We start from the raw sequence: 26562 nt of genomic DNA on the forward strand, positions 1-26562 counted from the left end.
TCAATGAGGATACTCTCAGTTAGATAGTGTTATATAAGTATTCATACACATAGCTCATATAAACAAAGACATTCCGTCGTAAGAACACATACACCCAGCCACAAGACTGACCCCCTCTATTGGTCGGATGCTCAGGATAAGGCTCTGCTGTGCACCAATGGGGCTTCTGCTCTGGCTAGAGCAAGGCCCGCCTCCAACCCTCCGACCAGTCAAGAAGACCGAAACGACAAGACTCCACCTACTTTATTCTATGTATAAAAATGAATGTAACCGTTGTATAGGCCTCTTTTTCACCTGGCTCCTTGCCGAGTTATGTGAACTAGGTCCGTGCACGTAAAACTGCGGGACAAGATATCTCTGACTCATTAAAACTGTCTTTTGTTACAACTGAAATCCACTCTGTCCAGCGTCCGTGATTTGGTCTCAACTCTCCAGTTTTTGAACACTAACAGAACTTGTTAGCAGAGTTTGGTTATTCTTGAATTCGATCTATTATAAGTTAGTGTGAGAGGACGAGACTGATCACGGCTAAAAAATCAGACGGAAGAGTGACTTCCCCAGCCATTCATCTTGCCTCAGGAAATCTGATCGGAGCGCTCTATATAAGGTGAGCAGAGCCCGTTATATCGAAATCTGCATATTGTATTATAGCCTAAACCAAATTTTGATCAGAAAGTACTGGGCGTGAGTATGAATCGGTGCCCAAATTTTTACATAAGAACCTAAGACATTGATCGGGGAGATCTTGTTTTGCTCGTTTTTATTTTTTATTTGTATTTTTATTTTTTATCAATTGGCCTATTATTAGAAGTGTAGTATGCATGTAAAAGATCCTATTAAATAAGTGCTTACTGTTTAATTGGTTGTGTTTAGAGGTGTAGTTAATTAATAGATCGACTGAATCTGCATGTAAAAGATCCTATTGAATAAGTTGTAAACTGTTTAATTGGTTATGTTAGAGGTGTAGTCGAATAGATATAGGATATGTAAGTTTGGCCTTCCACAAGACAGAGATCGGGAATGATGTGGCTATTGCACATCAAACAATAAACATAATATGAACCAGAGTTGACATTCCATGATTTGGAGATGGGGGAAATTAAATTGAAAGAAACGTTTGTCGCGGAGTAGGTTGGGATACGTAACTGGGCTATTAGGCACACGTGCTGGTAGACAAAGCCACCTTAGTATCGAATGGCCGTGCAACTTTGATTGACAGCAGCCGGGCTGGAATACTGATTTTCGCTTTTTTTCATTCCTGTTGATATTGCCTAAAGTTTAAAATTATTCTGACAATTGCTATAGAATCGCTGGAATTTACTGATATAAGTTCATAAAGGAACTTACTGAATTGTTTTTAGAAAGTATTTAAATAAGCCGCCGAGCTTAGTACAGACTTTGTTTGACAGACGCTAAAAGCTACACACTGGTTTTTGGGTTTTTCTATTCTATCCATATTTCCTAAAGATATAGAATTATTCTGACAATTGCTATAGAATCGCCCGAATTTACTGATATAAGTTCATAAAGGAATTTACCGAATGGTTTACAGAAAGTATTTAAATAATTCACTGAACAACTCTGAGTTGTCTAGAAATTCTATCTATATTTCCTAAAGAGCTAGAATTACTCTGAAAATTGTTATAGAACCGCATATATTCACTGATATATTGTTCCAAAAGGAAATCGCCGAATCATTTCTAGAAAATACCTAAACGAATCGCTGAACAAATTAAAATAAAATACCGGAGAAATACACACGTGGCGGGCGTCACATACTGATAACCCCCTTTGTCTCGACCAGGGACAGGCTAAGCATACAACGATATAAATAAACACCACATAGTAAGGATTGAATATACCTAAATAACGCATTATACACATTATCAGACGAACTAGATAAAATGTCTGCAGCTACCACGCCCAAACTAAAATTCAATGAATATTTAGATCAGAGTATGATTGATAGAGCGGGAGGTAAAGAACAGTATGGGAAAGTGGAGAAAGTGTGGAAAGGATTACGGATAAGATGGACACAAGCAGGTTATTTTAGCGGAGGACCACCTACAGGGGGGAAACTCCAAGATATGCAGACAGAATTAGAGGACGCAGTAGAGCATGCAAAAGCGAGTGAGGCGGAGAGAAACAAGATACACAGGTTCAAAAAAGTAGGTACAAGAGAGAGAGAGAGAGCGGAGGGGGAGCTCAAGATAGGTACATGGGCCATACAGGAGAGTAGGAGGGTACTACCAAAAAACACACCAGACATGATGTGCGTGGCTATTGTGGCGTCGGGGGATGTTAAAGCTCCGCCTGAGAACTTGCCCACGGCTCCCCCTGTGGCCGTTTCTCCCTCACTATATCCACAATTGACAATGGAGGCAGTTCAGCCCCCGCCATACTCAAAGGGACAAAATCACCGGAGCCCGTCACACAACCCATTCCTGCCCAGGGCACCTCCCACAATACAGGCTCCAGTTCTGAGAATAGACCAAGGGGAGTTAAAAGGGGAAATTACCCTGGGGATAACGGCTGGCCATAGGGTATGTGAACAGTTCGAAACTGGGATTCCAGGAGCAGGAGACCTCCCCCAGGAACGGAGGCCGCAATGCTCCTCTGTGAACTCTCTCACCTCTGAAACCAGAGGACACCTACAAACAAGATTAGATTCAAACCACTTCTATCAGACGGATAGGGAGGACTGTCATCAGAACATGGATATCGAAAACGAAGAAGAAATTGACATGGTGCTCACCCCAGCTCCGATGGGAGCTCCAAACGTGACTAAGATGCAGGAGCTGCTGAAATCATCAATAGCTCGAGCTAAGGAACTCAGGGAGCTAATAGAAATTAGAAACCAAGATAACAACAGAGAGGGAGCCTACCGTGTGGAAGGCATAATGAGAGGAACAGTAACCAAAGTTACCGAATCAATGGGGTCCGAAACACTCCGTCGGTCCTCCAGAATTGCTGATAGAAGAGAGCGAGAGCAGGAGATGGCAGGACAGTACCCCCTGCGACCGACACCAGGTGATGCACACACTGTGGAGTACCAGCCCTGGAAAATGACTGATTTAACAACACTGATGGGACAGATGCCTAGCCTACATGGAGCTTCAGCGTGGCTACTTCAACTGCAGACACTTACGTCAGGCCTGCAACTCTGCCTAGGAGACATGAAAGCACTTCTAGCAAGAGCCACCGACCACGGAACCATGGAGGCCCTCATGACAGCAGCTGACCTTGGATGGCGGGCCCCAACACTGCCCATAGACCACTTCCGTACCAGATTATGGGAAGTTCTACGGAGAGCATACCCTACAGAAAGAAACTATGCCACCTTATCCTCCTTTACAATCAACCCAGGTGAGCAACCTGCAGCATACCTGGACAGGGCTAAGACCACATGGAGATCGGTCCACGAAGAACCATTCGATCACACTGATACCACACTCAGCATGTGGAAGGAAATGGTGGTCAACGGGTGTCCTGGAGATGTTAAAACCAAACTCAGAGGAACGGTTGGGTTGATTGCACTTCCTCTGACCCAATTCAACACTCATGTGCACCACCATGTGACCCAGCACAACAAGGAAAGAGGGGGTGCTGAGAGCCAGGTGCAGTCCCTCCAGGTACAACTCCTGAAACTCCAATTGAAGGAAGCACAACAAGGAGAAAAACCTAAGAAACAGATGGTGGCGGAAGAAACGAAGGAGACAGGCACCAAAACAGACATCTCTCAAATAGTGGCCCAGACTATCTCCCAGATGATTCAACAGCAGGTCGGTCCTCAACCAGCCAACCCGGGGCCTTGGTATCCCCCGCAACCACAATTTGCATACCAGCCGCAATGGATACCAGGCCATCCAAGAGGAGGGGTTTGTTTCAACTGTAGAACTCCAGGGCACTACTCACGAGAGTGTCCATACCCACTCACACCACAACAACGCCAGTGGAACTCTACGAGAGGTCCATATGGGAAGGAAAGGGGTGGAAATAGACCTCAACAGTACGAACATCAGCAACCAGGACCCACACCCATGCATCAGCAACCCGCATACAACCAACCGCAGTTCCAGGGAATGACTGGGAACACTATCCCCTGGCCATAAAAATGCCCACCACCCACGGCAGAAGAAGGAAACAGCAACTCCCAGACGGTTCACATGTCACCCTTCAATCAGCCATCATCCCTCAACCAGCATCGGCCAAATTAGCTGAAATCATCGGATTGACGCAGGTCCTCATCAGAGGAAAAGGAAAGACTGAATATCTATACAGACTCAGCCCATGCCCATGAAGCAGGCCACACTGATGGACCCAGAACTTTTATGAGAAACACATGGCCCCACACACGAAGGCAAACTAAAGACCCTCCAAAAAGGCCTTGCACATCTGGTGGCACCCTCACATAAAAAATATGACTGACTTATTTTATGACGATGATTTATTTTGTGACGAATGCAATGGTTGTGACAGACACAACCCAAAGAAACCATATCGAACACCAATGGGCTCATACGTAATACCTAATGCATGTTTTCAGGATATTAGTATAGACTACACCGACATGGGCCCCGAAAATGTATCTAAAGGCAAACTCTATCTCCTAGTCATAGTAGATAGGTTCTCCAAATGGGTAGAGGCAATACTAACAAAAGGGGAGGATGCTAGGTCAGTCTTTGAGTGGCTACAAACCAAACTAATACCCAGATATGGCATCCCAAGACAAATCAAATTTGACAAATGGCTTACATTTAACAAACACCTGAGACAGGTGGAAGAAAGATTTGGCATAACCCACAGATTTGGATCTGTGTACAGGCCCCAATCCCAAAATCTGGTGGAACGTCAAACCAAAAGCAAAAGCTAAGATAGCTAAAGTATGTGCCTCATGGGATAATGACTGGTAGAGTCATGCATGGTCCACCAAGGGAGGGAGGTCATTTGCCCGCCCTTGATGTACAACAAATTGTAATGTCTAATTATGTGAAAAAACTGACGGTTCTCTCTGCAGCACTCTCTACCCAGGTTCACAAGGTCCAGGAGGGGGAGCTGCCGGGGGACACGCCACTACTGAAGGTAAAGGTTGGTGACGGGGTGAGGGTTACAGTCCACAAGAGAAAGTGGCTGGAACCCAGGTGGACTGGACCGTACGAAGTGAAGGAGGTTACTTCACACTCAGTCCAGGTCAAAGGTAAATCAGGCACACCTTGGCACCGCCTTACACATTGCACCCCAGCCCCAATTCCTTCTAGAACACTGACTGAAGTCAGAGCTGATTTGAGCGGCCTAAATTCGATTCCAAATGAAGACACTCCTTCCTCAGGTGATGCGGCATCAAACTCCGCCTCCCCTGAGAAGGGAACCTCGCCCAGTTAGAGGGAAATTTCTCCCTCTCTGGGTGAGGCTGGGGATATCTGGTCCCTTATTTGTGATATTCCTACTGATATTTTGAGTAACCCTAGGACTTTCACATGGTTAATTGAACAACTATTTCACCCTGCCACATCACGTACACCAACCCCTACACATGTCCCTAACTCCTTTCCTGATATCACTCCCTCCAATCACTCCCGTCTCAAACGTAGCACTACACCTACAGACCCACCATGCAAACCAGACAAGGTTAGGAGCACCACCTTATGTATACCCACGATTGCAACCGCCACCTTTCTGCTATAGTTTTCACGTCTAATAGACGTGAAGAGAGGGATTTGTTATATAAGTATTCATACACATAGCTCATATAAACAAAGACATTCCGTCGTAAGAACACATACACCCAGCCACAAGACTGACCCCCTCTATTGGTCGGATGCTCAGGATAAGGCTCTGCTGTGCACCAATGGGGCTTCTGCTCTGGCTAGAGCAAGGCCCGCCTCCAACCCTCCGACCAGTCAAGAAGACCGAAACGACAAGACTCCACCTACTTTATTCTATGTATAAAAATGAATGTAACCGTTGTATAGGCCTCTTTTTCACCTGGCTCCTTGCCGAGTTATGTGAACTAGGTCCGTGCACGTAAAACTGCGGGACAAGATATCTCTGACTCATTAAAACTGTCTTTTGTTACAACTGAAATCCACTCTGTCCAGCGTCCGTGATTTGGTCTCAACTCTCCAGTTTTTGAACACTAACAATAGCAGATGCTCAGTTTTTCCAAAAATATTCTTTGTCTATTAGCTAGGTTAATAGCTAATTAACAGCTAGGCTATTTCTATAGCTCCGTTTTATACATCACATTTGGCTACCAAAAAAACCTGAAAATTCAGTCCTCAAAACGCGAACTTTTTTCCAAATTAACTCCATAATATCGACTGAAAACATGGCAAACGTTGTTTAGAATCAATCCTCAAGGTGTTTTTCACATATCTCTTCATTGATATATCGTTCTTGGAAGCATGGTTTCTTCCCTCAATCAAATGGAAAAGTACAAGCAGCTGGCAATTGCGCACCGAATTCCACGCAGGACACCAGGCGGACACTTGGAAAATGTAGTCTCTTATGGTCAATCTTCCAATGATATGCCTACAAATACGTCACAATGCTGCTAACACTTTGGGGGAACGACAGAAAGTGTAGGCTCATTCCTTGCGCAATCACAGCCATATAAGGAGACAATGGAAAACAGAGCTTCAGAAATCTGCTCATTTCCTGGTTGACGCATCATCTTGGTTTCGCCTGTAGAATGAGTTCTGGGGCACTTACTTCTGAAACTTCAGAGTGTTTTCTTTCAAAAACTGTCAAGAATATGCATAGTCGAGCATCTTTTCGTGACAAAATATCGCGCTTAAAACGGGAACGTTTTTTATCCAAAAATGAAATAGCGCCCCTAGAGATCAAAGAGGTTAAAGACTTAAAACTCAGGATTCTGTAAGAGGCTACCTCAGTCAAGACATGTGTTTACTTATAGCTTCCTGTGCCAACCGGAAGTGCCTTTAATTGGGTCACACTGTCTGTTTTGTAGGGTTAAAAAAGTCACATCTCTCCAAAACTTCATATGTGTGACTAGGTAACCCTCCTGAACTGCAAATCAGTCATTTCTCCCAACAGATGTCAAAGAAAAGCTCTCTCACACACACACAGCAAGGATGGAGTGAAAAAGTGCAGTGCTTAAAGACACAGAGAGCAGGCAATGGCATTACCATAATCCCTAGGCCGTGCAGAGTTCATCGAGATATCCCGCTTGACCGTAGCTCGCTCGGTCTAAGCGCAGCGACCATTAGAAAAGTAGGCCCAAAATGAAGCCTGCCCCACAACGTCATTTGCTTTTGGGTGACAGTGAGAGAACCGTTAGGGTGAGAAGCACAATTCGACCTCAGGTACGTTCCTAAGGTCCTCCCGATCCGTGTAAGCCTAACCTTGACCGTGTTGCATTAACCCTTAACAGTAAAACAGGGTTTTTTGATCTCACAGATTACAATGACTTCTCTCCCCATAGGAATACATTGCCTGCACCCCTAAATTCAACCGGAAGCCTATGTGGGTTATGAATGCCGTATGAACCTGTCATCGATGACAGTCCATCAGGCCACTATGAGGTCTACCTGTGTCGATTCTAAGCTTCCTGGACCAACCGGAAGTGGTTAAATTCACCCTAAAAGTGTTTTGAAACACATAACCTGTCATTATGAAAATCACTGCATTCAACCCTGTGTAGATCAGTCAATTCTTAACTTAAAGACTTAAAACTCAGGATTCTGTAAGAGGCTACCTCAGTCAAGACATGTGTTTACTTATAGCTTCCTGTGCCAACCGGAAGTGCCTTTAATTGGGTCACACTGTCTGTTTTGAAGGGTTAAAAAAGTCACATCTCTCCAAAACTTCATATGTGTGACTAGGTAACCCTCCTGAACTGTAAATCAGTCATGTCTCCCAACAGATGTCAAAGAAAAGCTCTCTCACACACACACAGCAAGGATGGAGTGAAAAAGTGCGGTGCTTAAACTTCTTGCTCCTACCTGAGACGCAGATGTCTCATCTAGACACCTGGAAATGCAAATGCGCTACGCTAAATGCTAAATGTACTCGTTAAAACTCAAACGTTCATTAAAACACACATGCAGGGTATTGAATTAAAGCTACACTCGTTGTGAATCTAGCCAACAAGTCAGAATTTTAAAATGATTTTCGGCGAAAGCATGAGAAGCTATTATCTGATAGCATGCAACACCCCAAAATACCTGAAGGGGACGTAAACAAAATAATTAGCGTAGCCGGCGCTACACAAAACGCAGAAATAAAATATAAAACATTCATTACCTTTGATGATATTCTTTGTTGGCACTCCTATATGTTCCATAAACATCACAATTGGGTCTTTTTCCCGATTAAATCCGTCCATGTATGCCCAAAATATCCATTTGTATAGCCTGTCTGGTTCAGGAAAAGCTCCGTTCCAAAACGCAACGTCATTTTTAAAAATTATATAAGTTGCCTATATTCTTTGACAAAACACTTCAACCTACTTTTGTAAGCCAACTTTAGGTATTTGTAAACGTTAATAATCGATCAAATTGATCACTGGGCGATCTGTATTCAATAGCAGCTACTCAAGAAAACGTTGTCCTTTGTCTCTCTTCAAAAATCGATTCCTGTATGCTGGACGAAATGAAGGATCTATTTGTCATTACACAAATGATTTTTGTCAATGAAAATGACGTTTTTGGCGACATCGTGTGGAAGTTGTAGGAACTGCAAGCTCCCTGCTATATATTTTTGCTTGCAATAAACAAATCAGAGACTGGCGGATTAATACTTTTCTGTGGTTTTTGTGACCAGGTTTTTCTTGGGATTTCGCTTGCTGTTCACCTTCTGCTTTTGGGTGACAGTGAGAGAACCGTTAGGGTGAGAAGCACAATTCGACCTCAGGTACGTTCCTAAGGTCCTCCCGATCCGTGCAAGCCTAACCTTGACCGTGTGGCATTAACCCTTAACAGTAAAACAGTTTTTTTTTGATCTCACAGATTACAATGACTTCTCTCCCCATAGGAATACATTGCCTGCACCCCGAAATTCAACCTGAAGCCTATGTGGGTTATGAATGCCGTATGAACCTGTCATCAATGACAGTCCATCACGCCACTATGAGGTCTACCTTTGTCGATTCTAAGCTTCCTGGACCAACCGGAAGTGGTTAAAATCACCCTAAAAGTGTATATCCATACAATGCCTGCAGTTCGATAGACATAGTGCATTCAACCCTGTTTAAATCAGTCAGTTCTTAACGTAAGGACTTAAAACTCAGGATTCTGTAAAAGCATACCCCAATGAGGATATGTGTTGACTTATAGCTTCCTGTCCCAACCGGAAGTGCCATAATTGGTGTCACAGGGGCTGTTTCAAAGGGTTAAAAAAGTCACATCTTTCCAAAACTTCATATGTGTGATTAGGCAACCCCCATGAACTGTAAATCAGTCATTTTTCCCATAAAATTTCAAAGGAAAACTAAATCAAGCAGACACACAACTTGGAAGGAGGGACGTATTGGGGTGCGAAGAGACAGACAGTGCCTGCAATAGTTAGCTTTGTTCGAGCTAAAAAAGAACCGTCCGACCTAGAGTTCTGATACTTTAGAAACCTGTTCTAGACCTCAGGTCGATAGTGCGTGGTGAGTTACGTGGCTCTAGAAGGTTCTCGGACCGAGAAACAGCCTCGTACATTTGCAATGACTTCAATTCATTTTGACCATTACAAAAATGACGACATTTAGAAAAGTCTCAGAGACGCAAGACTAGGTGCATTGAAACCGGCTCGGCCCATAGAGACGGACCCCAACGTTTCTGTCCGATAGCTCATTCAAGGACCCCATAATAGCAAGGCATGGAAAAAAAGTGGATTTTCAGCACCGATTAGGGTTTTGCTCGGGCACCGAAGGACCTATCGAGCCAAAACTCGGGATTCGGGGTCGCCTCACATAGGCCTACACATAATGTTCGAACTGGACCCGCAGCTAGAACGTAACTATGTGTTTTACGTTTTTATTATGTTTTAAACTGAAGGCGCTGTGAATTATGGGCCTGCTCTGACATATGTGATAGTTGGCTTCTAAATGAGTTGGAAAAAGTGGGTTTGGTGTCAATTGATATCAGTTTGGTGTCAGAATGACATCTAATTGACTGATGGACACTGACTTGCTAGTTGACTTTTGTATATTTGCAATATGTTTAAACGGAGAGGGACCATCCCCAAAATGGCATTCTGAAATCAACACAAAAAATGGCATCACCATAGACTCCAGACTGTGCCGAGTTCAACGAGACGCCCCGCTTGACCGTAGCTCGCTCTGAGTGCAGCGACCTTGAAAAGAAGAAGGCCAAAATGAAACCTGGCCCTCAATGTCATTTGCTTTTGGGTGACAGTGAGAGAACCGTTAGGGTGAGAAGCACAATTCGACCTCAGGTACGTTCCGAAGGTCCTCCCGATCCGTGCAAGCCTCGACCGTGTGGAATTAACCCTTAACTGTTAAAAGTAGGTGTTTACTTCAAACAGTTTGCATTGACTTCTCTCCCCATAGGAATACATTGCCTGCACCCCGAAATTCAACCTGAAGCCTATGTGGGTTATGAATGCTGTATGAACCTGTCATCGATGACAGTCCATCAGGCCACTATGAGGTCTACCTGTGTCGATTCTAAGCTTCCTGGACCAACCGCAAGTGGTTAAATTCACCCTAAAAGTGTTTTGAAACACATAACCTGTCAATATGAAAATCAATGCATTCAACCCTGTGTAGATCAGTCAATTCTTAACTTAAAGACTTAAAACTCAGGATTCTGTAAGAGGCTACCTCAGTCAAGACATGTGTTTACTTATAGCTTCCTGTGCAAACCGGAAGTGCCTTTAATTGGGTCACACTGTCTGTTTTGAAGGGTTAAAAAAGTCACATCTCTCCAAAACTTCATAAGTGTGACTAGGTAACCCTCCTGAACTGTAAATCAGTCATTTCTCCCAACAGATGTCAAAGAAAAGCTCTCTCACACACACACAGCAAGGATGGAGTGAAAAAGTGCGGTGCTTAAAGACACAGAGAGCAGGCAATGGCATTACCATAATCCCTAGGCCGTGCAGAGTTCATCGAGATATCCCGCTTGACCGTAGCCCGCTCGGTCTAAGCGCAGCGACCATTAGAAAAGTAGGCCCAAAATGAAGCCTGCCCCACAACGTCATTTGCTTTTGGGTGACAGTGAGAGAACCGTTAGGGTGAGAAGCACAATTCGACCGCAGGTACGTTCCTAAGGTCCTCCTGATCCATGTAAGCCTAACCTTGACCGTGTTGCATTAACCCTTAACAGTAAAACAGGGTTTTTTGATCTCACAGATTACAATGACTTCTCTCCCCATAGGAATACATTGCCTGCACCCCGAAATTCAACCTGAAGCCTATGTGGGTTATGAATGCCGTATGAACCTGTCATCGATGACAGTCCATCAGGCCACTATGAGGTCTACCTGTGTCGATTCTAAGCTTCCTGGACCAACCGGAAGTGGTTAAAATCACCCTAAAAGTGTATATCCATACAATGCCTGCAGTTTGATAGACATAGTGCATTCAACCCTGTGTAAATCAGTCAGTTCTTAACGTAAGGACTTCAAACTCAGGATTCTGTAAAAGCATACCCCAATGAGGATATGTGTTGACTTATAGCTTCCTGTGCCAACCGGAAGTGCCATAATTGGTGTCACAGGGGCTGTTTCGAAGGGTTAAAAAAGTCACATCTTTCCAAAACTTCATATGTGTGAATAGGCAACCCCCATGAACTGTAAATCAGTCATTTTTCCCATAAAATTTCAAAGGAAAACTAAATCACACAGACACACAACTTGGAAGGAGGGACGTATTGGGGTGCGTAGAGACAGACAGTGCCTGCAATAGTTAGCTTTGTTCGAGCTAAAAAAAGAACCGTCCGACCTAGAGTTCTGAAACGTTAGAAACCTGTTCTAGACCTCAGGTCGATAGTGCGTGGTGAGTTACGTGGCTCTAGAAGGTTCTCGGACCGAGAAACAGCCTCGTACATTTGCAATGACTTCAATTCATTTTGACCATTACGAAAATGACGACATTTAGAAAAGTCTCAGAGACGCAAGACTAGGTGCATTGAAACCGGCTCGGCCCATAGAGACGGACCCCAACGTTTCTGTCCGATAGCTCATTCAAGGACCCCATAGCAAGCCATGGAAAAAAGTGGATTTTCAGCACCAATTAGGGTTTTGCTCGGGCACCGAAGGACCTATCGAGCCAAAACTCGGGATTCGGGGTCGCCTCACATAGGCCTACACATAATGTTCGAACTGGACCCGCAGCTAGAACGTAACTATATGTTTTACGTTTTTATTATGTTTTAAACTGAAGGCGCTGTGAATTATGGGCCTGCTCTGACATATGTGATAGTTGGCTTCTAAATGAGTTGGAAAAAGTGGGTTTGGTGTCAATTGATATCAGTTTGGTGTCAGAATGACATCTAATTGACTGATGGACACTGACTTGCTAGTTGACTTTTGTACATTTGCAATATGTTTAAACGGAGAGGGACCATCCCCAAAATGGCATTCTGAAATCAACACAAAAAATGGCATCACCATAGACTCCAGACTGTGCCGAGTTCAACGAGACGCCCCGCTTGACCGTAGCTCGCTCTGAGTGCAGCGACCTTGAAAAAAAGAAGGCCAAAATGAAGCCTGGCCCTCAATGTCATTTTCTTTTGGGTGACAGTGAGAGAACCGTTAGGGTGAGAAGCACAATTCGACCTCAGGTACGTTCCCAAGGTCCTCCCGATCCGTGCAAGCCTAACCTCGACCGTGTGGCATTAACCCTTAACAGTTAAAAGTAGGTGTTTACTTCAAACATTTTGCATTGACTTCTCTCCCCATAGGAATACATTGCCTGCACCCCTAAATTCAACCGGAAGCCTATGTGGGTTATGAATGCTGTATGAACCTGTCATCGATGACAGTCCATCAGGCCGCTATGAGGTCTACCTGTGTCGATTCTAAGCTTCCTGGACCAACCGGAAGTGGTTAAATTCACCCTAAAAGTGTTTTGAAACACATAACCTGTCATTATGAAAATCACTGCATTCAACCCTGTGTAGATCATTCAATTCTTAACTTAAAGACTTAAAACTCAGGATTCTGTAAGAGGCTACCTCAGTCAAGACATGTGTTTACTTATAGCTTCCTGTACCAACCGGAAGTGCCATAATTGGTGTCACAGGGGCTGTTTCGAAGGGTTAAAAAAGTCACATCTCTCCAAAACTTCATATGTGTGATTAGGCAACCCCCATGAACTGTAAATCAGTCATTTTTCCCATAAAATTTCAAAGGAAAACTAAATCACACAGACACACAACTTGGAAGGAGGGACGTATTGGGGTGCGTAGAGACAGACAGTGCCTGCAATAGTTAGCTTTGTTCGAGCTAAAAAAGAACCGTCCGACCTAGAGTTCTGAAACGTTAGAAACCTGTTCTAGACCTCAGGTCGATAGTGCGTGGTGAGTTACGTGGCTCTAGAAGGTTCTCGGACCGAGAAACAGCCTCGTACATTTGCAATGACTTCAATTCATTTTGACCATTACGAAAATGACGACATTTAGAAAAGTCTCAGAGACGCAAGACTAGGTGCATTGAAACCGGCTCGGCCCATAGAGACGGACCCCAACGTTTCTGTCCGATAGCTCATTCAAGGACCCCATAGCAAGGCATGGAAAAAAAGTGGATTTTCAGCACCAATTAGGGTTTTGCTCGGGCACCGAAGGACCTATCGAGCCAAAACTCGGGATTCGGGGTCGCCTCACATAGGCCTACACATAATGTTCGAACTGGACCCGCAGCTAGAACGTAACTATATGTTTTACGTTTTTATTATGTTTTAAACTGAAGGCGCTGTGAATTATGGGCCTGCTCTGACATATGTGATAGTTGGCTTCTAAATGAGTTGGAAAAAGTGGGTTTGGTGTCAATTGATATCAGTTTGGTGTCAGAATGACATCTAATTGACTGATGGACACTGACTTGCTAGTTGACTTTTGTACATTTGCAATATGTTTAAACGGAGAGGGACCATCCCCAAAATGGCATTCTGAAATCAACACAAAAAATGGCATCACCATAGACTCCAGACTGTGCCGAGTTCAACGAGACGCCCCGCTTGACCGTAGCTCGCTCTGAGTGCAGCGACCTTGAAAAAAAGAAGGCCAAAATGAAGCCTGGCCCTCAATGTCATTTTCTTTTGGGTGACAGTGAGAGAACCGTTAGGGTGAGAAGCACAATTCGACCTCAGGTACGTTCCCAAGGTCCTCCCGATCCGTGCAAGCCTAACCTCGACCGTGTGGCATTAACCCTTAACAGTTAAAAGTAGGTGTTTACTTCAAACATTTTGCATTGACTTCTCTCCCCATAGGAATACATTGCCTGCACCCCTAAATTCAACCGGAAGCCTATGTGGGTTATGAATGCTGTATGAACCTGTCATCGATGACAGTCCATCAGGCCGCTATGAGGTCTACCTGTGTCGATTCTAAGCTTCCTGGACCAACCGGAAGTGGTTAAATTCACCCTAAAAGTGTTTTGAAACACATAACCTGTCATTATGAAAATCACTGCATTCAACCCTGTGTAGATCATTCAATTCTTAACTTAAAGACTTAAAACTCAGGATTCTGTAAGAGGCTACCTCAGTCAAGACATGTGTTTACTTATAGCTTCCTGTACCAACCGGAAGTGCCATAATTGGTGTCACAGGGGCTGTTTCGAAGGGTTAAAAAAGTCACATCTCTCCAAAACTTCATATGTGTGATTAGGCAACCCCCATGAACTGTAAATCAGTCATTTTTCCCATAAAATTTCAAAGGAAAACTAAATCACACAGACACACAACTTGGAAGGAGGGACGTATTGGGGTGCGTAGAGACAGACAGTGCCTGCAATAGTTAGCTTTGTTCGAGCTAAAAAAGAACCGTCCGACCTAGAGTTCTGAAACGTTAGAAACCTGTTCTAGACCTCAGGTCGATAGTGCGTGGTGAGTTACGTGGCTCTAGAAGGTTCTCGGACCGAGAAACAGCCTCGTACATTTGCAATGACTTCAATTCATTTTGACCATTACGAAAATGACGACATTTAGAAAAGTCTCAGAGACGCAAGACTAGGTGCATTGAAACCGGCTCGGCCCATAGAGACGGACCCCAACGTTTCTGTCCGATAGCTCATTCAAGGACCCCATAGCAAGGCATGGAAAAAAAGTGGATTTTCAGCACCAATTAGGGTTTTGCTCGGGCACCGAAGGACCTATCGAGCCAAAACTCGGGATTCGGGGTCGCCTCACATAGGCCTACACATAATGTTCGAACTGGACCCGCAGCTAGAACGTAACTATATGTTTTACGTTTTTATTATGTTTTAAACTGAAGGCGCTGTGAATTATGGGCCTGCTCTGACATATGTGATAGTTGGCTTCTAAATGAGTTGGAAAAAGTGGGTTTGGTGTCAATTGATATCAGTTTGGTGTCAGAATGACATCTAATTGACTGATGGACACTGACTTGCTAGTTGACTTTTGTACATTTGCAATATGTTTAAACGGAGAGGGACCATCCCCAAAATGGCATTCTGAAATCAACACAAAAAATGGCATCACCATAGACTCCAGACTGTGCCGAGTTCAACGAGACGCCCCGCTTGACCGTAGCTCGCTCTGAGTGCAGCGACCTTGAAAAAAAGAAGGCCAAAATGAAGCCTGGCCCTCAATGTCATTTTCTTTTGGGTGACAGTGAGAGAACCATTAGGGTGAGAAGCACAATTCGACCTCAGGTACGTTCCCAAGGTCCTCCCGATCCGTGCAAGCCTAACCTCGACCGTGTGGCATTAACCCTTAACAGTTAAAAGTAGGTGTTTACTTCAAACATTTTGCATTGACTTCTCTCCCCATAGGAATACATTGCCTGCACCCCTAAATTCAACCGGAAGCCTATGTGGGTTATGAATGCTGTATGAACCTGTCATCGATGACAGTCCATCAGGCCGCTATGAGGTCTACCTGTGTCGATTCTAAGCTTCCTGGACCAACCGGAAGTGGTTAAATTCACCCTAAAAGTGTTTTGAAACACATAACCTGTCATTATGAAAATCACTGCATTCAACCCTGTGTAGATCATTCAATTCTTAACTTAAAGACTTAAAACTCAGGATTCTGTAAGAGGCTACCTCAGTCAAGACATGTGTTTACTTATAGCTTCCTGTACCAACCGGAAGTGCCATAATTGGTGTCACAGGGGCTGTTTCGAAGGGTTAAAAAAGTCACATCTCTCCAAAACTTCATATGTGTGATTAGGCAACCCCCATGAACTGTAAATCAGTCATTTTTCCCATAAAATTTCAAAGGAAAACTAAATCACACAGACACACAACTTGGAAGGAGGGACGTATTGGGGTGCGTAGAGACAGACAGTGCCTGCAATAGTTAGCTTTGTTCGAGCTAAAAAAGAACCGTCCGACCTAGAGTTCTGAAACGTTAGAAACCTGTTCTAGACCTCAGGTCGATAGTGCGTGGTGAGTTACGTGGCTCTAGAAGGTTCTCGGACCGAGAAACAGCCTCGTACATTTGCAATGACTTCAATTCATTTTGACCATTACGAAAATGACGACATTTAGAAAAGTCTCAGAGACGCAAGACTAGGTGCATTGAAACCGGCTCGGCCCATAGAGATGGACCCCAACGTTTCTGTCCGATAGCTCATTCAAGGACCCCATAGCAAGGCATGGAAAAAAAGTGGATTTTCAGCACCAATTAGGGTTTTGCTCGGGCACCGAAGGACCTATCGAGCCAAAACTCGGGATTCGGGGTCGCCTCACATAGGCCTACACATAATGTTCGAACTGGACCCGCAGCTAGAACGTAACTATATGTTTTACGTTTTTATTATGTTTTAAACTGAAGGCGCTGTGAATTATGGGCCTGCTCTGACATATGTGATAGTTGGCTTCTAAATGAGTTGGAAAAAGTGGGTTTGGTGTCAATTGATATCAGTTTGGTGTCAGAATGACATCTAATTGACTGATGGACACTGACTTGCTAGTTGACTTTTGTACATTTGCAATATGTTTAAACGGAGAGGGACCATCCCCAAAATGGCATTCTGAAATCAACACAAAAAATGGCATCACCATAGACTCCAGACTGTGCCGAGTTCAACGAGACGCCCCGCTTGACCGTAGCTCGCTCTGAGTGCAGCGACCTTGAAAAAAAGAAGGCCAAAATGAAGCCTGGCCCTCAATGTCATTTTCTTTTGGGTGACAGTGAGAGGACCGTTAGGGTGAGAAGCACAATTCGACCTCAGGTACGTTCCCAAGGTCCTCCCGATCCGTGCAAGCCTAACCTCGACTGTGTGGCATTAACCCTTAACAGTTAAAAGTAGGTGTTTACTTCAAACATTTTGCATTGACTTCTCTCCCCATAGGAATACATTGCCTGCACCCCTAAATTCAACCGGAAGCCTATGTGGGTTATGAATGCTGTATGAACCTGTCATCGATGACAGTCCATCAGGCCGCTATGAGGTCTACCTGTGTCGATTCTAAGCTTCCTGGACCAACCGGAAGTGGTTAAATTCACCCTAAAAGTGTTTTGAAACACATAACCTGTCATTATGAAAATCACTGCATTCAACCCTGTGTAGATCAGTCAATTCTTAACTTAAAGACTTAAAACTCAGGATTCTGTAAGAGGCTACCTCAGTCAAGACATGTGTTTACTTATAGCTTCCTGTACCAACCGGAAGTGCCATAATTGGTGTCACAGGGGCTGTTTCGAAGGGTTAAAAAAGTCACATCTCTCCAAAACTTCATATGTGTGATTAGGCAACCCCCATGAACTGTAAATCAGTCATTTTTCCCATAAAATTTCAAAGGAAAACTAAATCACACAGACACACAACTTGGAAGGAGGGACGTATTGGGGTGCGTAGAGACAGACAGTGCCTGCAATAGTTAGCTTTGTTCGAGCTAAAAAAGAACCGTCCGACCTAGAGTTCTGAAACGTTAGAAACCTGTTCTAGACCTCAGGTCGATAGTGCGTGGTGAGTTACGTGGCTCTAGAAGGTTCTCGGACCGAGAAACAGCCTCGTACATTTGCAATGACTTCAATTCATTTTGACCATTACGAAAATGACGACATTTAGAAAAGTCTCAGAGACGCAAGACTAGGTGCATTGAAACCGGCTCGGCCCATAGAGACGGACCCCAACGTTTCTGTCCGATAGCTCATTCAAGGACCCCATAGCAAGGCATGGAAAAAAAGTGGATTTTCAGCACCAATTAGGGTTTTGCTCGGGCACCGAAGGACCTATCGAGCCAAAACTCGGGATTCGGGGTCGCCTCACATAGGCCTACACATAATGTTCGAACTGGACCCGCAGCTAGAACGTAACTATATGTTTTACGTTTTTATTATGTTTTAAACTGAAGGCGCTGTGAATTATGGGCCTGCTCTGACATATGTGATAGTTGGCTTCTAAATGAGTTGGAAAAAGTGGGTTTGGTGTCAATTGATATCAGTTTGGTGTCAGAATGACATCTAATTGACTGATGGACACTGACTTGCTAGTTGACTTTTGTACATTTGCAATATGTTTAAACGGAGAGGGACCATCCCCAAAATGGCATTCTGAAATCAACACAAAAAATGGCATCACCATAGACTCCAGACTGTGCCGAGTTCAACGAGACGCCCCGCTTGACCGTAGCTCGCTCTGAGTGCAGCGACCTTGAAAAAAAGAAGGCCAAAATGAAGCCTGGCCCTCAATGTCATTTGCTTTTGGGTGACAGTGAGAGAACAGTTCGGGTGAGAAGCACAATTCGACCTCAGGTACGTTCCTAAGGTCCTCCCGATCCGTGCAAGCCTAACCTCGACCGTGTGGCATTAACCCTTAACAGTTAAAAGTAGGTGTTTACTTCAAACAGTTTGCATTGACTTCTCTCCCCATAGGAATACATTGCCTGCACCCCTAAATTCAACCGGAAGCCTATGTGGGTTATGAATGCTATATGAACCTGTCATCGATGACAGTCCATCAGGCCGCTATGAGGTCTACCTGTGTCGATTCTAAGCTTCCTGGACCAACCGGAAGTGGTTAAATTCACCCTAAGAGTGTTTTGAAACACATAACCTGTCATTATGAAAATCACTGCATTCAACCCTGTGTAGATCAGTCAATTCTTAACTTAAAGACTTAAAACTCAGGATTCTGTAAGAGGCTACCTCAGTCAAGACATGTGTTTACTTATAGCTTCCTGTACCAACCGGAAGTGCCATAATTGGTGTCACAGGGGCTGTTTCGAAGGGTTAAAAAAGTCACATCTCTCCAAAACTTCATATGTGTGATTAGGCAACCCCCATGAACTGTAAATCAGTCATTTTTCCCATAAAATTTCAAAGGAAAACTAAATCACACAGACACACAACTTGGAAGGAGGGACGTATTGGGGTGCGTAGTGACAGACAGTGCCTGCAATAGTTAGCTTTGTTCGAGCTAAAAAAGAACCGTCCGACCTAGAGTTCTGAAACGTTAGAAACCTGTTCTAGACCTCAGGTCGATAGTGCGTGGTGAGTTACGTGGCTCTAGAAGGTTCTCGGACCGAGAAACAGCCTCGTACATTTGCAATGACTTCAATTCATTTTGACCATTACGAAAATGACGACATTTAGAAAAGTCTCAGAGACGCAAGACTAGGTGCATTGAAACCGGCTCGGCCCATAGAGACGGACCCCAATGTTTCTGTCCGATAGCTCATTCAAGGACCCCATAGCAAGGCATGGAAAAAAAGTGGATTTTCAGCACCAATTAGGGTTTTGCTCGGGCACCGAAGGACCTATCGAGCCAAAACTCGGGATTCGGGGTCGCCTCACATAGGCCTACACATAATGTTCGAACTGGACCCGCAGCTAGAACGTAACTATATGTTTTACGTTTTTATTATGTTTTAAACTGAAGGTGCTGTGAATTATGGGCCTGCTCTGACATATGTGATAGTTGGCTTCTAAATGAGTTGGAAAAAGTGGGTTTGGTGTCAATTGATATCAGTTTGGTGTCAGAATGACATCTAATTGACTGATGGACACTGACTTGTTAGTTGACTTTTGTACATTTGCAATATGTTTAAACGGAGAGGGACCATCCCCAAAATGGCATTCTGAAATCAACACAAAAAATGGCATCACCATAGACTCCAGACTGTGCCGAGTTCAACGAGACGCCCCGCTTGACCGTAGCTCGCTCTGAGTGCAGCGACCTTGAAAAAAAGAAGGCCAAAATGAAGCCTGGCCCTCAATGTCATTTGCTTTTGGGTGACAGTGAGAGAACAGTTCGGGTGAGAAGCACAATTCAACCTCAGGTACGTTCCTAAGGTCCTCCCGATCCGTGCAAGCCTAACCTCGACCGTGTGGCATTAACCCTTAACAGTTAAAAGTAGGTGTTTACTTCAAACAGTTTGCATTGACTTCTCTCCCCATAGGAATACATTGCCTGCACCCCTAAATTCAACCGGAAGCCTATGTGGGTTATGAATGCTGTATGAACCTGTCATCGATGACAGTCCATCAGGCCGCTATGAGGTCTACCTGTGTCGATTCTAAGCTTCCTGGACCAACCGGAAGTGGTTAAATTCACCCTAAAAGTGTTTTGAAACACATAACCTGTCATTATGAAAATCACTGCATTCAACCCTGTGTAGATCAGTCAATTCTTAACTTAAAGACTTAAAACTCAGGATTCTGTAAGAGGCTACCTCAGTCAAGACATGTGTTTACTTATAGCTTCCTGTACCAACCGGAAGTGCCATAATTGGTGTCACAGGGGCTGTTTCGAAGGGTTAAAAAAGTCACATCTCTCCAAAACTTCATATGTGTGATTAGGCAACCCCCATGAACTGTAAATCAGTCATTTTTCCCATAAAATTTCAAAGGAAAACTAAATCACACAGACACACAACTTGGAAGGAGGGACGTATTGGGGTGCGTAGAGACAGACAGTGCCTGCAATAGTTAGCTTTGTTCGAGCTAAAAAAGAACCGTCCGACCTAGAGTTCTGAAACGTTAGAAACCTGTTCTAGACCTCAGGTCGATAGTGCGTGGTGAGTTACGTGGCTCTAGAAGGTTCTCGGACCGAGAAACAGCCTCGTACATTTGCAATGACTTCAATTCATTTTGACCATTACGAAAATGACGACATTTAGAAAAGTCTCAGAGACGCAAGACTAGGTGCATTGAAACCGGCTCGGCCCATAGAGACGGACCCCAACGTTTCTGTCCGATAGCTCATTCAAGGACCCCATAGCAAGGCATGGAAAAAAAGTGGATTTTCAGCACCAATTAGGGTTTTGCTCGGGCACCGAAGGACCTATCGAGCCAAAACTCGGGATTCGGGGTCGCCTCACATAGGCCTACACATAATGTTCGAACTGGACCCGCAGCTAGAACGTAACTATATGTTTTACGTTTTTATTATGTTTTAAACTGAAGGCGCTGTGAATTATGGGCCTGCTCTGACATATGTGATAGTTGGCTTCTAAATGAGTTGGAAAAAGTGGGTTTGGTGTCAATTGATATCAGTTTGGTGTCAGAATGACATCTAATTGACTGATGGACACTGACTTGCTAGTTGACTTTTGTACATTTGCAATATGTTTAAACGGAGAGGGACCATCCCCAAAATGGCATTCTGAAATCAACACAAAAAATGGCATCACCATAGACTCCAGACTGTGCCGAGTTCAACGAGACACCCCGCTTGACCGTAGCTCGCTCTGAGTGCAGCGACCTTGAAAAAAAGAAGGCCAAAATGAAGCCTGGCCCTCAATGTCATTTTCTTTTGGGTGACAGTGAGAGAACCGTTAGGGTGAGAAGCACAATTCGACCTCAGGTACGTTCCCAAGGTCCTCCCGATCCGTGCAAGCCTAACCTCGACCGTGTGGCATTAACCCTTAACAGTTAAAAGTAGGTGTTTACTTCAAACAGTTTGCATTGACTTCTCTCCCCATAGGAATACATTGCCTGCACCCCTAAATTCAACCGGAAGCCTATGTGGGTTATGAATGCTGTATGAACCTGTCATCGATGACAGTCCATCAGGCCGCTATGAGGTCTACCTGTGTCGATTCTAAGCTTCCTGGACCAACCGGAAGTGGTTAAATTCACCCTAAAAGTGTTTTGAAACACATAACCTGTCATTATGAAAATCACTGCATTCAACCCTGTGTAGATCAGTCAATTCTTAACTTAAAGACTTAAAACTCAGGATTCTGTAAGAGGCTACCTCAGTCAAGACATGTGTTTACTTATAGCTTCCTGTACCAACCGGAAGTGCCATAATTGGTGTCACAGGGGCTGTTTCGAAGGGTTAAAAAAGTCACATCTCTCCAAAACTTCATATGTGTGATTAGGCAACCCCCATGAACTGTAAATCAGTCATTTTTCCCATAAAATTTCAAAGGAAAACTAAATCACACAGACACACAACTTGGAAGGAGGGACGTATTGGGGTGCGTAGAGACAGACAGTGCCTGCAATAGTTAGCTTTGTTCGAGCTAAAAAAGAACCGTCCGACCTAGAGTTCTGAAACGTTAGAAACCTGTTCTAGACCTCAGGTCGATAGTGCGTGGTGAGTTACGTGGCTCTAGAAGGTTCTCGGACCGAGAAACAGCCTCGTACATTTGCAATGACTTCAATTCATTTTGACCATTACGAAAATGACGACATTTAGAAAAGTCTCAGAGACGCAAGACTAGGTGCATTGAAACCGGCTCGGCCCATAGAGACGGACCCCAACGTTTCTGTCCGATAGCTCATTCAAGGACCCCATAGCAAGGCATGGAAAAAAAGTGGATTTTCAGCACCAATTAGGGTTTTGCTCGGGCACCGAAGGACCTATCGAGCCAAAACTCGGGATTCGGGGTCGCCTCACATAGGCCTACACATAATGTTCGAACTGGACCCGCAGCTAGAACGTAACTATATGTTTTACGTTTTTATTATGTTTTAAACTGAAGGCGCTGTGAATTATGGGCCTGCTCTGACATATGTGATAGTTGGCTTCTAAATGAGTTGGAAAAAGTGGGTTTGGTGTCAATTGATATCAGTTTGGTGTCAGAATGACATCTAATTGACTGATGGACACTGACTTGCTAGTTGACTTTTGTACATTTGCAATATGTTTAAACGGAGAGGGACCATCCCCAAAATGGCATTCTGAAATCAACACAAAAAATGGCATCACCATAGACTCCAGACTGTGCCGAGTTCAACGAGACGCCCCGCTTGACCGTAGCTCGCTCTGAGTGCAGCGACCTTGAAAAAAAGAAGGCCAAAATGAAGCCTGGCCCTCAATGTCACTTTCTTTTGGGTGACAGTGAGAGAACCGTTAGGGTGAGAAGCACAATTCGACCTCAGGTACGTTCCCAAGGTCCTCCCGATCCGTGCAAGCCTAACCTCGACCGTGTGGCATTAACCCTTAACAGTTAAAAGTAGGTGTTTACTTCAAACAGTTTGCATTGACTTCTCTCCCCATAGGAATACATTGCCTGCACCCCTAAATTCAACCGGAAGCCTATGTGGGTTATGAATGCTGTATGAACCTGTCATCGATGACAGTCCATCAGGCCGCTATGAGGTCTACCTGTGTCGATTCTAAGCTTCCTGGACCAACCGGAAGTGGTTAAATTCACCCTAAAAGTGTTTTGAAACACATAACCTGTCATTATGAAAATCACTGCATTCAACCCTGTGTAGATCATTCAATTCTTAACTTAAAGACTTAAAACTCAGGATTCTGTAAGAGGCTACCTCAGTCAAGACATGTGTTTACTTATAGCTTCCTGTACCAACCGGAAGTGCCATAATTGGTGTCACAGGGGCTGTTTCGAAGGGTTAAAAAAGTCACATCTCTCCAAAACTTCATATGTGTGATTAGGCAACCCCCATGAACTGTAAATCAGTCATTTTTCCCATAAAATTTCAAAGGAAAACTAAATCACACAGACACACAACTTGGAAGGAGGGACGTATTGGGGTGCGTAGAGACAGACAGTGCCTGCAATAGTTAGCTTTGTTCGAGCTAAAAAAGAACCGTCCGACCTAGAGTTCTGAAACGTTAGAAACCTGTTCTAGACCTCAGGTCGATAGTGCGTGGTGAGTTACGTGGCTCTAGAAGGTTCTCGGACCGAGAAACAGCCTCGTACATTTGCAATGACTTCAATTCATTTTGACCATTACGAAAATGACGACATTTAGAAAAGTCTCAGAGACGCAAGACTAGGTGCATTGAAACCGGCTCGGCCCATAGAGACGGACCCCAACGTTTCTGTCCGATAGCTCATTCAAGGACCCCATAGCAAGGCATGGAAAAAAAGTGGATTTTCAGCACCAATTAGGGTTTTGCTCGGGCACCGAAGGACCTATCGAGCCAAAACTCGGGATTCGGGGTCGCCTCACATAGGCCTACACATAATGTTCGAACTGGACCCGCAGCTAGAACGTAACTATATGTTTTACGTTTTTATTATGTTTTAAACTGAAGGCGCTGTGAATTATGGGCCTGCTCTGACATATGTGATAGTTGGCTTCTAAATGAGTTGGAAAAAGTGGGTTTGGTGTCAATTGATATCAGTTTGGTGTCAGAATGACATCTAATTGACTGATGGACACTGACTTGCTAGTTGACTTTTGTACATTTGCAATATGTTTAAACGGAGAGGGACCATCCCCAAAATGGCATTCTGAAATCAACACAAAAAATGGCATCACCATAGACTCCAGACTGTGCCGAGTTCAACGAGACGCCCCGCTTGACCGTAGCTCGCTCTGAGTGCAGCGACCTTGAAAAAAAGAAGGCCAAAATGAAGCCTGGCCCTCAATGTCATTTGCTTTTGGGTGACAGTGAGAGAACCGTTAGGGTGAGAAGCACAATTCGACCTCAGGTACGTTCCCAAGGTCCTCCCGATCCGTGCAAGCCTAACCTCGACCGTGTGGCATTAACCCTTAACAGTTAAAAGTAGGTGTTTACTTCAAACAGTTTGCATTGACTTCTCTCCCCATAGGAATACATTGCCTGCACCCCTAAATTCAACCGGAAGCCTATGTGGGTTATGAATGCTGTATGAACCTGTCATCGATGACAGTCCATCAGGCCGCTATGAGGTCTACCTGTGTCGATTCTAAGCTTCCTGGACCAACCGGAAGTGGTTAAATTCACCCTAAAAGTGTTTTGAAACACATAACCTGTCATTATGAAAATCACTGCATTCAACCCTGTGTAGATCATTCAATTCTTAACTTAAAGACTTAAAACTCAGGATTCTGTAAGAGGCTACCTCAGTCAAGACATGTGTTTACTTATAGCTTCCTGTACCAACCGGAAGTGCCATAATTGGTGTCACAGGGGCTGTTTCGAAGGGTTAAAAAAGTCACATCTCTCCAAAACTTCATATGTGTGATTAGGCAACCCCCATGAACTGTAAATCAGTCATTTTTCCCATAAAATTTCAAAGGAAAACTAAATCACACAGACACACAACTTGGAAGGAGGGACGTATTGGGGTGCGTAGAGACAGACAGTGCCTGCAATAGTTAGCTTTGTTCGAGCTAAAAAAGAACCGTCCGACCTAGAGTTCTGAAACGTTAGAAACCTGTTCTAGACCTCAGGTCGATAGTGCGTGGTGAGTTACGTGGCTCTAGAAGGTTCTCGGACCGAGAAACAGCCTCGTACATTTGCAATGACTTCAATTCATTTTGACCATTACGAAAATGACGACATTTAGAAAAGTCTCAGAGACGCAAGACTAGGTGCATTGAAACCGGCTCGGCCCATAGAGACGGACCCCAACGTTTCTGTCCGATAGCTCATTCAAGGACCCCATAGCAAGGCATGGAAAAAAAGTGGATTTTCAGCACCAATTAGGGTTTTGCTCGGGCACCGAAGGACCTATCGAGCCAAAACTCGGGATTCGGGGTCGCCTCACATAGGCCTACACATAATGTTCGAACTGGACCCGCAGCTAGAACGTAACTATATGTTTTACGTTTTTATTATGTTTTAAACTGAAGGCGCTGTGAATTATGGGCCTGCTCTGACATATGTGATAGTTGGCTTCTAAATGAGTTGGAAAAAGTGGGTTTGGTGTCAATTGATATCAGTTTGGTGTCAGAATGACATCTAATTGACTGATGGACACTGACTTGCTAGTTGACTTTTGTACATTTGCAATATGTTTAAACGGAGAGGGACCATCCCCAAAATGGCATTCTGAAATCAACACAAAAAATGGCATCACCATAGACTCCAGACTGTGCCGAGTTCAACGAGACGCCCCGCTTGACCGTAGCTCGCTCTGAGTGCAGCGACCTTGAAAAAAAGAAGGCCAAAATGAAGCCTGGCCCTCAATGTCATTTGCTTTTGGGTGACAGTGAGAGAACAGTTCGGGTGAGAAGCACAATTCGACCTCAGGTACGTTCCTAAGGTCCTCCCGATCCGTGCAAGCCTAACCTCGACCGTGTGGCATTAACCCTTAACAGTTAAA

The 26562-nt window shown here is 44.3% G+C and overlaps 1 long non-coding RNA gene across 1 annotated transcript; it reads left to right on the top strand.

Moving 5' to 3' along the window:
• The first annotated feature begins 283 nt into the window (after nucleotides 1-283).
• LOC149982508 (uncharacterized) lies at nucleotides 284-6084 on the top strand. The gene is made up of 2 exons (XR_016497525.1): nucleotides 284-607; nucleotides 5018-6084. It is a non-coding gene; the product is annotated as an uncharacterized LOC149982508 (long non-coding RNA).
• Nucleotides 6085-26562: the final 20478 nt, after the last annotated feature.

Source organism: Oncorhynchus mykiss, chromosome 7, assembly GCF_057628025.1.
Source record: "Oncorhynchus mykiss isolate SJ-2025 chromosome 7, ASM5762802v1, whole genome shotgun sequence".
Taxonomy (NCBI): Eukaryota; Metazoa; Chordata; class Actinopteri; order Salmoniformes; family Salmonidae; genus Oncorhynchus; species Oncorhynchus mykiss.